This window comes from Muntiacus reevesi, chromosome 6 (assembly GCF_963930625.1).
Source record: "Muntiacus reevesi chromosome 6, mMunRee1.1, whole genome shotgun sequence".
Lineage (NCBI taxonomy): Eukaryota > Metazoa > Chordata > Mammalia > Artiodactyla > Cervidae > Muntiacus > Muntiacus reevesi.
Window position 1 is genome coordinate 92,906,430 of NC_089254.1, and position 15,652 is coordinate 92,922,081.

Genomic DNA, 15,652 nt, shown 5'->3' on the forward strand with positions numbered 1-15,652 from the left:
TCCTCTGTCATCCCCTTCCTCTCCTTCCCTCAATCTTTCCCAGCATCTGAGCAAATGCTTCCACCCTTTTCTAGCTGTATTGATGCTTGCCTTCTCCTCCCTGCTGTGATAGTATCAGAACATTTTTTTGTGGAGAGCCAGGACATTTGCCACCACCTAGTGTTGAGAACCCTCTCTCAGATCACTTGAATAATCCTATAAATATATTACAGGAGTTGAATAATTAAAGAATTCTTAATTGAACTATGAAAAAGAAATCTCCAGGTCCAGATGCTTTCACTGGAGAATTTTACCAAGTGTTACAAAAGAATTCATACCAATTCTACATTATCCCTTTCAGAAAGTGAAAAAGGAAGGAACAATTCCCAATTTATTTTCTGAGGCAAATATCCCCTGATACCAAAATGAAATAGATCATGAAAAGATGCAAAAACGCTTTAACAAAATTTCAGCAAATCAAATTGAGTGATACATAAAGAGTTATACAGCATGACCAAGCAGGGTTTAATCCAGGGAAACAAGGCTGATTCACTCACTAGTTGAAATGAACCAATGTAATCTACCATAATAATAGACTAAACAATAAAAATTACATGATCAGATCAATTAATGCAGCATAAGCATTTAACAGAGGAGACTTTCTTCTATTTGATAAAGACTTTTTGGTACATGTCTCTATCCTTAAACAACATACACTTTTATTCACCATGACTTCAACAGTATACTGTATATATTCATCAATTAACTTTTTCTCAACTTTATGTTTGTGGGTTTATTCCATGAACATTGTATTGGTTTAGTTTTAAGGTTTTTCACTGCTGTATAATATTTCACTGTTAGAATGTACCACAATTTATCCACTTTCTTGCTGATGAATGCTAATTTTTTTCTACTATAAAAGGCGCAGCTAAAAAAATTCTTATCTGTGTGTGAAATTGCTGTGTTTTTAGTATATAGATCTTTAACTTACGGCTTTGGGCTTCCCAGGTGGCTCAAGTGGTAAAGACTCTACCTGCAGTGCAGGAGGCCCAGGTTTGATCCTTGGGTTGGGAAGATCCTGTGGAGAAAGGAATGGCAACCCATTCCAGTATTCTTGCCTGGAGAATCCCCATGGACAGAGGAGGCTGGTGGGCTACAATCCATGGATTCACAGAGTCGGACACGACGGAGCAACTAACACTTTCACTTTCTCTTCAGATATGGCTACATTTGTTACTCTAATATGCCCTCACAAATATGTAAGAGAGTTTTTATTTCCCACATCTTTAGCAACAAGTGGAATTGAGAGTCTTTTTATTGCTAATCCAATAGGTGATAATGTAAACTTATTGTGGTGCTTTGGATTTCTCCAAAGTTGAACATTTTTTTATGAGCTTTTTGGCCATTTATGGCTTTTCGGTGATTTGCCTACTTATATGTCTTGTTCAATTTTAAATTGAATTCTCTTTTTCTTATCAATTTGCAGGATTTATTTATAAATTCTAGTTATTAAGTCTTTAGTTATATGAATCACATATCTTTTCAAAGGCTGTGTCTTTTCACCTTTTAAAAATGTTATATTTTAATGAATAAAAGTTTTTAATATGGCCAAATATTTCAACCATTTTCTTGATACTTTGCTTTTTTTATGTCTCATATATACATTTCCTGTGTCAACTGTAACTGTAGTCCCTTAGATATTATTCTAAATGCTTTTTTCTAAACAATTTTGCCTTTCCAATTTAGGTATATACCTGCAATGGATTTTTGTGTACAGTGTGAGGTAGGGCTTAATTTTTTTTCAGTTGTTCCACCTCTTTTCTCTCTAATCTGTAAGACCGTGTCTCATGTATTATTTCCATAAATGCTTGAGTCTGTCTCTGGGCTTTCTGCTCTATGTTACTGTTTTATTTACTATACATTTATAATAAGACTTACAACCTGGTAGGACAAGTTGTGCACTTTTATTTTCCTCAAGATTATCTCAACTATTCTTCACATTTTGCTGTACCAAGTAAGTTTGAGTGAGTGATAGTTGCTCAGTTGTGTCCAACTCTTTGCGACCCCATTGAACTATAGCCTGCCAGGCTCCTCTCTCCATGGAATTCTCCATGCAAGAATACTGCAGTGGGCTGCCATTCCCTTCTCCAAGGGAACTTCCTGACCCAGGGATTGAACCTGGGTCTCCTGCATTGCAGGCAGTTTCTTTACCATCTAAGCCACCAGGGAAGTCTACTAATAAGAGACATTTCTAAGTATAAAGACAGGTCAGCTTTAAAAGTATCAGCAGATACATTCTTGACTTTATCTTATAGTCTATAGACAATACATTAGAATATGTAATGAATCCATACATCTTTTCCAAAGGAATACCCAAGACAGAAGTAGCAATACATGTAGCAAAAATGACAGTCAGCCAGATGAAATAATTTAGATGAAGCTTGAAGACAAGATAAAGCTTGTCTCTCTCAAACAACCAAGGACTGGCAAGTGGTCAGGAATGAAATACAATGTGCTTTTAACTTTGTATGAAAAATAACATACAGTTCTATGTTGGTGAACATAGTTCTGGTTTTGCCACATAAATCCTCTACTTCAAGTAATTTTAGAATTTTTTAAACTTACAAATACCTTATTTGAAGTTAATTAGAATCACATTTAGTTCATAAATTTGGGAAGGCTTATTTTCTTTATGATATTGAATCTCCCTTCCTATAAACATGCTCCCTTTGTATAAACTTTAATTCCTTTAATAAAGTTGTGTACTTTTCTCCATAAAGGATATATGTATCTTTAGGTTTTATTCCCAGGTATCTTTTATTTTGGTCATTTTAAGTGGAAAATTCTTTAGAATATTTTCTATGACTGATATATGGGATGCAATTCACTCCTATAGTTATGTATTATTTATTCTAGCAGTATATTTGGAGATTATTTCAGGATTCCATCCAGGATTCCATCATGAAAAATGAAAATTTTTTCCCTTCTTTACATTCCTAATATTATTCTCTTTTGAAAATTTCATTTCATCATTTTCTTCTTTTAAAAACTTCCCTGAAGAGAACTTCTAAATCCAATATTGAGTGGAAACAATGATAGTGGACATCCTTGTCTCACTTCTTATTTTAAAAGGAATATTTCTAATGCTTCATTATATTAAGTGTGAAATTTGCTGTAGATTTTTGGCAGATAAGCACCTTTGAAAAAAAGAATTTTCATTTAATTCCTGAATTACCATACATTTTCCCATGAATGAGTATTGGAAAAAAATGTGTTTTCTTTTGTAGGGCACAGAAATCTGAGGTATGTATTATATAAATTCAATCATACCAATTGTATTATTCAAACAGTTATTTTCTTAGTTTTTTCCCTACTTATACTGAAACATTAAAAAAAAAAACCACCCTCTCACTATGACTGGATTTCCCCTCCCCTCCCCTTCCCTTCTTCCTTCTTTCTTTTCTTTTTTTTCTTCCTCCTTCCTTCCCTCCCTTCCCAGATTACCTGTGACTGTAGAAAAGTTAGTGGTACCTAACAGACACGCTTACAGAAGCATCAAAAGGAAACATCACACAAATTAGAAAAACAGCAGAGTAGCAATTTTATAATCAGACAAAATAAGAGGTCAAGATAACAATCATTAAATGATACGTAAAACACCCTTTTTTCCATTAAAATAGGCAGATCCTATTACCAAGGGGTAACAGTCATGAACGCTTAGAAATTGAATCATATAACATCAAAGTATATAAGGCAAAAAAAATGTGAGAAATGTAAATTGCTTTCTATCTGAAGCAACGTGCTCTCATCCATAAATCTAGGATTATAACAGGTTTGCCTGTCAGGACTTTTTGATGGTTAAGCTAAGTGATGTGTGTATAGTGAGTACAGATACCTCAGGCCACAACCTCTTATTTTTAAGGTCAAATCCAATGTGAAAGAAATTTAATCTTATTCTCTATCAATTCAGGACACTCTTAATTCTGTTGCCTCTCTCTTGCTTTTAACCTGGGATCTCATCCAACTTCTAGGGGTTTATAGAGTTTTCAAGGCATCAGCGGAAAGCCTCTGGTTCCTGCATTAACGAGAAAGTCTTGGGTCTTGCCTGCTCTCCAGGGCCCATGCCTGTAGCTGCTGACATGCCCTATGGTTTTGACCACTCAGGTATGTCGACTCTTTTTTTTTTTTTTCCTAATGTGACTTTGATTACCTTTATGAAAACACATAATAAAGCCCCTGCTCTGCTGTGCCAGTCTGGGGCCAAGGGTGTGTCTTAGTACCCCTCTCCCTTGATTCCCTTGCAGCCTTCTTTCTGTGCCAAGTTCCCAGAACATGCATATATTGGGAACTCGTCAGTTGGCTGCCTGGTAGAGCTCCATACGGGGAGCCAAACACTGGGACCCTATTCTTCAAGTTCCGAGTTCAGATAGGATTTCTGTTGTATCCTAGACCTTGAAGTTGTCTCTGGAGTAATGGTTCTCAGCTTGATCAGCAAGTCACTCTCTCCATAAGTTTAAAAAAACACCCATATCCAGGCTCCATCCCAAGTCAATTAGATGAGGATCTGTATGTGTGTGGTGGGGGGGGCGGGCATTAAGGCATTGTATTTTTTAAAAATTACCACTGCTCCTAGAGGACTGAGTCGGGGGGTTTTTTAGAATGATTTTATCAAATGTATTTATTTTTTTGTCTTTAACAGATGACTCACCATCTCATCATACTCTTATTAGCATAAGCTATCATTTTTTAATGTTTATATTTTTTAATTTTTATTGAAGTATAGTTGATTTACAATGCTTCAGGTATACATCAAAGTGATTCAGTTATACATATATATATAAATATATGTATTCTTTTTTAGGTTCTTTTCTAGTATAGATTATTAGAAGATATTTAATATGGTTCCCTGTCCTATACAGTAGGTCCTTGTTGTTTATTTTATATACTGTATAAAATAGTATAGTGTAGTATTTTTTATCTATATATATATAGTTTATTTTATATATAGTAATGTATCTGTTAATCCCAAATTCCAAATTTGGCCTTCCCCCAACTTTTCCCTTTGGTAACCATAAATTTGTTTGCTGTATTTGAGTCTATTTCTGTTTTGTCAGTAAGTTCATTTGTATCGTTTTTTTAAGATTTCACATATAAGTGACATCATATGATATTTGTCTTTGACTTACTTCACTTAGTATGATAATCTCTAGATCCACTCATGTTGTTGGAAATGGCATTCTTTTTTTATTTATTTGTTTTTATGGCTAATATTCCATTGTATGTATGTACCACATCTTTATCCATTCATCTGTTGATGGCTATTTAGATTGCTTCCATGTCTTGGCTACCGTAAATCATTGTGCTTTGAACATTGAGGTTCTGCTTTGGACATTGAGGTACATGTATCTTTTTGAATTAAGAGTTTTTTCCAGATATATGCATAGGAGTGGGACTGTTGGATCATAAGGTAAGTCTATTTTTAATTTTTTTAAGGAAGCTTCATTCTGTTCTCGATAGTGGCTACACCAAATTTATATTCCCACATAATTGTTTATCATTACTAATTGATAGTTGAAAAATGTTAATTTATTGATTAGGTTTAATATTTTTCATACGTTTATTTTATTAATTAGTATTTCCATCTTGGTGAATTGTTGGGTCATATCTTTGTTACATTTTTATCCTAGGATGTCAGTGTTTTCTGTTATATTTTTATGAGAGTTTTGCCTATTAAATATTAACTAAGTGGCCCCCGTTTGTTTCAAATATCCATCCCAATTTGTCATTGGTCTGTATTTATTTTCAATAGAGAGGTTTTCAAAACTGTTTTCTTATAAAGTGCTTATGATCATAAAATGTGTTCTCTAAAAGCAGTGCTTGTTCAATAGAGCTTTTGGTGATGATGGATATGTGTAAAAATATCTTCTTTATCTGGTATGGCAATCAATAGCTCCATGAGGCTGTTGAGCACTTGAAATGTGGCTAGTGTGACTGAGGAACTGAATTCTTAAGTTTATTTACTTTTACTTAATTTAGATGTAAATAACTACATGTTACAAGTGGCTACTACACTGAGCAATTGAAAAGTACAACTCTAAAGAATTTTTCATTGTAGTCTTGGGTTGTTTTTTGGTTTTTTTTTTTGCCTGACAGTTATTTTGAGAGTTCTTTTTGCTTATGAGTTCTAGTTTTGGTGGATTATAATGAAGAAATGAAAATATGGCTTTTGTAATTTACATTTTATCAACTTTATTGATGTCCTTTATGCCTTGGCATGTGGTGAATTTTAAAAAATCGTCAGTGGAATTTAAAAGAAAGTCTATGGCATAAAATTTTGTTCCATCTACTAATTCACTTTTTTCTAATCATACATTATTCAAACTAGATATATCCTCTTATTTTATCAACTTGCTCTGTCATAAATGATATTGGTATTATAGTATCTCTCTGTAGACTGTAGTTTTATTTGTCTCTTCTTAAATATCAAATAATTTTTTGCTATAGTAAATGTTTTTCCTTGATTTTGTTTGCTTTTAATAGTCTTTTAGTTTTCATGCTATTTAGATTTTGATGTTGTCTTAATCAGTTCATAAACGCTCAGGACTATTTCATAATTAGGATTTCACCTTGTTTCAAAATAAAAGGGTCCTGAAAGAGTCCTTTTTGTTTCATAGAATCCTTTTTGCTTTGAAGTTTCCTTTGATAGTATCAGGGTTGCCTCTGCTTATTTCTGTTTGGCTGATATATTTTATTCTATCTTCTTAATCTTATTCTTTCTCTGTAATTTGATTTTGGTCTCACTGTTATAAGAAACATGCACCTGGATGCTCTCTTCTTTAACTCAGTTTGAGTTTCTGCCTTTTATTTCAGGTGTGGAGCAAAACTATTTTTATTTTTTTTTAATACTGACAAGTTCAGTCCTTTTCCCATAATTTCTTCTCATATTTTGACAGGCTGTCTTTGTTAACCATTTCACTTATTGGTTTATGTCTTTTGCTATATATTTTGTCCTTTTCATCTATAGTAATTTGAAAGGTATATTTCTCCCTACTCTGATGTATATCATGGAATTTAAAATTTCTGTAGTTCTCCTTGCCTTTTCCATTCCCACATTTATACATTTAATTAGGACTTTCATTATTTTTTAAAAGTGATTATTTTTGGTGATGCTGGGTCTTTGCTGCCTTGAACAGACTTTCTCTAGTTGCGGCGAGTGGGGGCTACTCTTCGTTGTCATGTACAGGCTTCTCTTCGTGGTGGCTTCTCTTCTTGCAGAGCACAGCCTCTAGGCACAGGGGCCTCAGTAGCGTGGCTCGCAGGTTCTGGGGCCTGGGCTCAGCAGTTGCGGCGTACAGGCTTTAAGTTGCCCGCAGCATGTGGAATCTTCCCAGACCAGGTATCGAACCTGTGTCCCCTGCCATTGGTAGGCAGATTCTTTTCCACTCTACTAGCAGGGAAGTCCTACTTAGGAATTTTAGACTCAATTTATAGAGCCTCACGCCTCTTTCTATTTTCCCCAAATAAATTTTTAAGAGCTGTTTTGGCTTTGTCCTCAATTCTTATGTTATGTTATTTCTCTCTGGATTTTTCACCAATGTCAATGTTTACTACCAATTCTTTTATATGATGACTTTCTTAGTGTCAAATTCTTAAGCTAAAAAATCCTGAAGGGAAAGTGAGGGAAGGGAAGTATTTCAGAAAATAGTTCTAAAGTAATGGAGGAATCTGATTTCTATATTCTACTAGGAAAAGCAAGAGGTGAGAGCTGACTGAACTCCTTTTTTACATTTTAAAAATATTTATTCTGCTTTTCCCAGGACATATTTTCTTTCTGCTCCCCCAGGATCCTGTACTCAATCAGTGTTCTAAGACTTCGCATGTGAACTTAACTTTAGATTTCATTCCTAGTACCAGCTGCTTTTGTTACTTTTGCTTTGTTTGCATTTTATAAGGTCAGTGTCTTTCATTATTTGTTGAATGGGAAGTTAGGATAGGAGGCTGCTAATATGCTGCCATTTCAACCTAGACACGTGCATGTCAATTTCTAGGAAGCACAACACTTCAAAAGTGCATAAAGATGTCTGTGTGTCTGTGTGGCCTGCCATGTCTGTTTGCATTCCAGAAAGGTTTGAGGATACATACAGTGGGGCATTCAATTCAACCAGATAGCACATGAAAAAGTAAGGATATTGAGGCAAAGAGGAAAAAGAGGATGCTTTAATATGTCAAGTGCAAGCCCTAATTTTTAGAGGAAAGTTGAGCAAAATTAAGCTTTCTAGTTGTTGTTCTGTCACTCAGGTATGTCTGACTCTTTTAGACCCCATGGACTGCAGCACACCAGGCTTCCCTGTCCTTCACCATCTCCTGGAGCTTGTGCAAGCCCTAATTTTTAGAGGAAAGTTGAGCAAAATTAAGCTTTCTAGTTGTTGTTCTGTCACTCAGGTATGTCTGACTCTTTTAGACCCCATGGACTGCAGCACACCAGGCTTCCCTGTCCTTCACCATCTCCTGGAGCTTGCTCAAACTCATGTCCATTGAGTCAATGATTCCATCCAATTATCTCGTCCTCTATTGTTCCATCCTCCTCCCGTCCTCAATCTTTGCCAGCATCAGGGTCTTTTCCAGTGAATTGGCCCTTCACATCACGTGGCCAAAGTATTGGAGCTTCAGCTTCAGCATCAGTCCTCCCAATGAATGTTCAGGGTTGACTTCCTTTAGGGTTGACCGGTTTGATCTTAGTCACAGGACAGAAGAAAGCACCATCAGTGGCACAGTTTCACAATTCATGGTGACCTTAACATAAGACACATCATTGCCTAAGAGCAGCATAGCTTTTCTTGATAATGAGACTTGGGGAATTTTTCTCTCCTTGTTCTCCCAAAGGGGGTGCTGTCTAAATGCATGGACCATATTCTCCGTATCATGTAGGCATTGAATAGTCTGACACAGCCATTTCTTACAATGTCCTGCGATGCAGACTGTATAAAATTGTTTGAGAGGCCCTATCTAAATATGTAGAGAGGCACTATAACATAATGGTTATTAACTATGTAAGCTGTTGTCCAAATTCCTAAGTTCAAACCCTGATTCAGCCATTAGCTTGGAGTCTGATCTTAGGTCGCTCACTCAAGTCCCTCTTTCTTCCACTGCCAGGCTCAGTCATGGAGGAACTGATGGAAATGTCCTTTTACAGACCGGAGAGTGGGGTAGAGGTGTGGGGCTGTAATTAATCACGTTGTAATGAATGAGGTCTCCAACCTCAAGTCTCCAGCCCCCTGTGGTGGGTCTTGGTGGAGAATTAATAATCAAATGGTGGAAAATTGAAGGAAAAAGAAAGTATTCCATCAATTCTGAGAGACACATTTTTCACATTTTAAAAAATATTTAAAAAATCAGGGCACATTTTAAAATTGATGGCATGCCATAGCTGAATTGGCAGCGTTGTTTTTCTTTCTTGGTGGAATATAAAATGATGGTGTATTGTTATAATTTATAACACCTTAGATTCAATAAAATATGATGGTGATAATTATTGCAAGAGACCAGCTTTTCATCAGGGGCAGCTAAGGTCTGTTTGTGGAGGTAGGATGGTAAACTTCTGGCAATCCAAGAGGGCCATGGCTGTCCAGTTAGTGCTCTGGCAAAGAAGGTGGTCAGCAGAAGTATGGCTCTCCCATTTGAAAAAGAAATCCGATTAGGGCTAACCTTGCATTAGCCATCTTTCCCAGGTCCCTTATCATGAGAGGAAAGAACTGCATGTACAAGGAAATTCCTCTTGTCAACAGAGAAAAGAGTTAAACTACAAAAAAGCCTAAGAATACACTGCTAGAAAAAGGCAGAGAGTAGGTGGACAGACTGCCAGGAGCCCCTTACATACTTCTTTATGTGATTGCTGTTCAGTCACTAAGTCGTGTCTGAGTCTGCAACCTCATGGATTGCAGCATGCCAGGCTTCCCTGTCCTTCACTATCTTACAGAGCTTGCTCTAAACTCATGTCCATTGAGTCGATGCTGCCACCCAACCATCTCATCCTCTGTCGCCCTCTTTTCTTCCTGACCTCAATCTTTCCTAGTATCAGGGTCTTTTCCAATGAGTCAGTTCCTCACGTAAGGTAGCCAAAGTACTGGAGCTTCAGCTTCAGCATCAGACTTTCCAATGAATATTCAGGGATGATTTCCTTTAGGATTGACTGATTTGATCTCCTTGCTGTCCAAGGAACTCTCAAGAATCTTCTCCAGCACCACCGTTAGAAAATATCAATTCTTTGGCTCTCAGCCTTCTTGTAGTTAGGTATTATTTCACAAGTCAGGCAGGACTGTTGAGAGACCCTTGTCAGTGAACTATCCATCTGACTTTAAGCCACCAGGAAGAATATCAGAGACTGCTGTTTGAACACGCAGAAACTCAGATCAGCCCAGGAAGGGTCAACTGGGGTGCTAACTACACCATCCCAGTTTGGGAAGAAACTACATCTCCCTTCAGGGGAAGTTCACTCTCTGTTCCCTCCAGAACTGTCTACATAAAGTACCTGTTGAAAGATAAATGCTCCATAAGCATTAGGTAGTTTTATAAGTACTTTTGGCCACACATTGTTGGAAAATATGAAAGATCTATTAGGGAAAAACCAGAAATGCTACTGTGATTCATGGTATTTAGGAGTGCTAAAGTGGGGAAGGACCTAAAAATTCCCTTATTGATTGAATGATCGTGCATCCTGGTGTTCTTGGGGCTGTCCCAGTTTATGCCTATGGTCCCAGCAAAATTCCTAACAGGACTCCCTTTCATTCTCAAAAGCATCCTAATGTAGATAATAATTGATAAGCTCATTCTATGTATGAGTCTTGAGGAGTCAGTCTTTCCATTTCTATGCAGACAATGTGAGAAATAAAATAATTTAAATACAGAAAGATAAAAATTCAATTAGTGAGATATATAAAAGCCTAAGAACAAGAACTGAAAAATCAAGAAATGAAGAATAAATAAAAACAAAAGTTATTCCATAGTAAAAAGCCTACATCTTGGACTCATTAAATGAAAAACATTTGAGGAGGTGAAACAACTATTTTAAACTAAAAGCTCAAACTAAGTATTCTAGAAGTGTTACATTAGAATGTGCAATAATACATTTTAAAATACAAAACAGAAAACACAGAGACTAAATAAATTGTAAAATGGGATAAAAAAATAAACGGAATAATACAAACAGAGTAACAAAAACTCATTAAAATAAAAAGCTCACTAAAAATATACACATCTCTGTATATAATACACACAGATAGGCTTGTGTTTATAGAATAGCCTATATATACACAATATTTAATTCTTTAACAAAACTAGCCAAAAACTCAAAACTAGCCAAACAAACTAGTCTTTAACTCAACTAGCCAAAAACTCAAAGAGGGGAGAAATGAAATCTGGGCTGTGACTAAAAGCCATTGAACTCCAACACCACCTAGAGTTCTGTGCTCCGCGTTCTCTCTGTGCAGGATACAAGCAGAGTCCCTGTGGGTGAGGGAGGCGTGAGGGCACCCAGAGAATGACCTGACCCTCTTCTCCCAAACCACATCAAACCCTCTACACAAAGACTCCTCACTCAGTGTTGGTGAAATGGTGACAGGTTGCATTTTTGCCATTCAGATCTCCAAGTGCATAAACATCATACACTAATAATCACTTTCATACTTTTTGGAGACGTGGTCATATGTGTAAAAATTCTTCCTTAAAGTACCTGATGAACAAAAACACCCCAATCCCAAGCTGTATTGATAGCCAAGGGTGTCGTTTAGGAGATGATGAAATCAACAGATAAATAACAGCTCCTCAGTATAATAATCAGTGGAGCTCCAGACAGAATTTGCAGTATCACTACTTTTAAAAAGCGTATGCAGCAAGTTTTGTTGAACAAGAACTATGAAAGATGAGAGCAATTTGATCTACTAATTAGAAAGCCTCCATGCAATCAAAGTGGCTAAGCTAAGGTCATGTACTTTTTGCTTGTATTTAAGAAAGAGAAGGGTCTGCAGTTTTATATTTTCTCTTATTTATCAACATGAGAAAAGCTCCAGGTTTTTTATTAACCTGGGCAGTTGTTGGCATGGGAAATTAGTTCAGCAATTTGATGAGGTGAATTCACAGCATGTTAAATTAGAATCCCAGACACTAAAGCCCCCAATCTAATTTTCACCCAAGTTTATAAGGTTCTCTCGAAAATTCTATTATCCTAATGCATACCTCTAATTCTCTAACTCCTATAAGAAATAGTGCTTCCTACCAATTGTGAAGGCAAAAGTATTCTCAATTGCCACTGTATAATATTTAAATTCTTTATTTCCTGGATCATAGAGCTTAGGTATACAGATCCAATCTGTTTTTCCTAAAATGGAAGTACTTGTAAATTATAGCAGAATTCCTGATCTAACTATGAATTCTGCCAAATAAAGATTCGGAGGGCGGAGGCACTAATTTTACCTAAATAATAACTCCACTTGCTTGCTTGGGAGGCAGGTCCTTAAAAACCCAATCAATATCTGATTCAAAAAGCTTGACAAACGAAGGAAAAACAGAAAAGGCAAGGAAGCTTTAAGGTGAAGGATTTTTTTGGTTCTGATGCACATACGAAGTTAAGCCACTGATAAGAATATATGAACTTGATGTAACCCTATCTCGAACACTCTTCCCCCAGATAACAACCTGGGTCTCTGTTCTTACATCACTGCCTTAGGTTTTTCTGATCATCCTATGTAAAATCTGTCTAAAGCCCCCATCCCCTCCACCCAACCCTTACCCCCTTTCCGGGGCTTCATTTGTCTCTCCAGCACTCTCACCATCGATTTTCATTATTTATCTTGTTTACGCTATATTTCTCCTTATTAAAATGTAAGCCCAGGAGGCAGAAATAACCATAATTCTCCATTTTCAGCTTGCCATTACCTTGTGTTTTTTTAAAAATAGTACCTATTGTTTGTGGTTGCTAATTTTTGACCTGTATGAAAATGTTTGTCATCATCTGAGATTTGTTTTTCTCATTCAGCAATAGATCTTTGAGATTCATCTTTGTGGACAGGTAGAGCTATATTTCATTCATTCATTACTTTTCCATTTTTTTCATTCTCTTGTCAATGACAGTTTTGGTCTTTTTCATTTATTTTTACTTCACAAAGCAAGCAGCACTAATGTGAAGTCCTGGATTTGTTGGCTGGTGCACATGTACAAGAACTTCTCCTTGGGTACAGCAAGGAGTGGAATTTCTTGTCCCAAGACACATATGTTTTCAGCTTTAAAAGCTATCATCAAATTCTTTTCCCAGTCTGCTGTGCCAATTTACACCCCACAACACTGTGTAAAAAGTTCCTGCTGATATGCTTCTTGTCCACGCTTGCCATTTTCTGACTTTTCAGTGTTGGCCAGTCTGATGAATGCAACATGATATATCACTCTGGTTTTAGGACGTATTTCTTTAGTTATTAATGAGTTTGAGCATCCTTTCATGGTTAGAGGCCACTGGATGTTATTTATTCTGTGAAATACTGCTCATGTCTTTTTGCCTGGTGTTCTGTTCTGTGTCTCTTCTTTATTAATTTTAGAAGTTCTTCATAAATGCTGGATATTAATTCTTTGTTATATATATATATCTGATAGAGGAGATATATATATGACAAATATGTTCTCCTGGTTCGTAGGTTAATATTTCTCCTCTCCTCTTTCTTCCCTTCCTTGTTACACTTTCCCCCAGAATATCTATGGATTTAGAACAAGAAGGGGAGCCATTCATGTAGCTCAACCCAGCACATTATATAGAAATTCCCCATAGACTCTTCCTCTCAAACTTTCCCATTCCTAATATTTTGGGCAGTTTTTCCTAGATAATGTTTTGGAAAGATAGACAACTCCTTTCACATGTGAGTTAGTCATTTATATTTTTAAATTGTGAAAGTGTAATAATTTTTTTTTGTTTCTCTGAGCATCATTTGGAGTCAGATCAATTTCTAATATTTCTCCATAACGTTAACCAACTGAACACATAATTTATGATTTAATCACATAATTTGTGGGTAATTTGACAGCTGCTAAAATGCTTAGCAAATTTTAACTTGTTGGAATTATTTGCATAAATGGCATTTTGAGAGCCAGAGTTTTCATTTCGTTATTTTTACCTTGTCCAAAGCTCTTAATTCTGTGTGAAATTTAACATAAATTTACAAAGATTCTTGTTCTCAGGTTAGATCTAGACTCTCAGTTGAGTATAAGTTCTGTAAAGATAGGGCTTCTATTGATTTTGCTTGCCTGTATACTCCTAGTGGTGGAACACGGTGCCTGGCACAAAAGCAGCTTGCTCAGAAAATACTTGCCTAACGAATTATGTGAATTATGGAGCCACTAAAACTTGGCCATATGGCTTTAAGAATCTCGAAATGTTCACAGTCTATGGGCCAATAGATCTAGTTTGAGGTATGTACTATAAGAAAGAAATCTGATCAAAGCAAACAGATTTATATACAAGAGTGTTCATACAATCACTATTTATAATAAAGTTTAGTTTGAAAACATTAAATATTATTAATATTTAACATTATTGTTAAACAATGTAATACTTATGTAATAGAATGACATGAAGTCATTAAAACTCACAATCTCAAGGAATATAAGAACTACAAACAAACTGGTTAATAAAGCAGACATAAAATTGTATATTTAATTATCTGATTTTGGCATATGGTATCTGGGCATAGAAAAAATTAGAAATGTACCAGTATTTTTCAGTAGTTGTTTCTAGGTGATAGGGACCATCAGTAAGTGTAATTACCACATTACACTGTAAGTGCCTTGAAATTAGTTCCAAGTTGTTCCAGGTTGGTATTTTTATAGTTCGTCATAGTACTTGTGAATTGTGATAGTCAATAATTAATTGGAATAATGCACTTTAAAATAGTGAGAAGTCTTAATCCTTCATAGCCCATTACCGGTAACTTGTCATTGATTGTGTATTTTAAAGCTTCACTTATCATCATATATTCCTGCTTGCAAAACAGGCGGTTGGCATGCCATCCCAATAATATCTGCCAAGGGCAGTCTGTTTACGGGAAGTGGCAGAGGCACAGACCGTGTTTGTCACCAGCACCTTTGATGCCTGCAGACTGGTTCAGTGACATGCGTTTGTGTCATCTGTGCCTTGGCTATATGTGACATGAACCCAACCTGCAGTATCCAGCAGAGCGCGTACATCCCTGATTTGAGATAGCTGTATTTTCATATACTCTTGGTGGGAGATTGTCAAGCACAAGGCACTAAGCATGCTGAGCTCAGATAATTTGTGCCTTCTGTAAACTGTGGTTATATTTTGGCTACCTAAGGATGATTCAGAGGTTTGGGTCATATGTTTTCAGTAAGAAATAATGCTGATTTCATTGACTCACCTGTTGACTGCCAAGATCCGATCCTATGTCACAATCGTGTGACTCCAGCATTGGTTAATATTAGGCCTGGTCTTCCTGTCTTGCTGGGCTATTCAGTTATAGGATACCAAGTCCTTCTGGCATGAGAGCAGTCAAGGAGCCCTGGCAGGAATGATGATGAGGGCTTTGGGAAAGTAAGAAAGTGTGTTCCGTTTTCTGCCACAGACAGGCTCTGAAAGCAGCATGGTTACTCTCATATAAGTTCTAAGATCAGCCGAAAT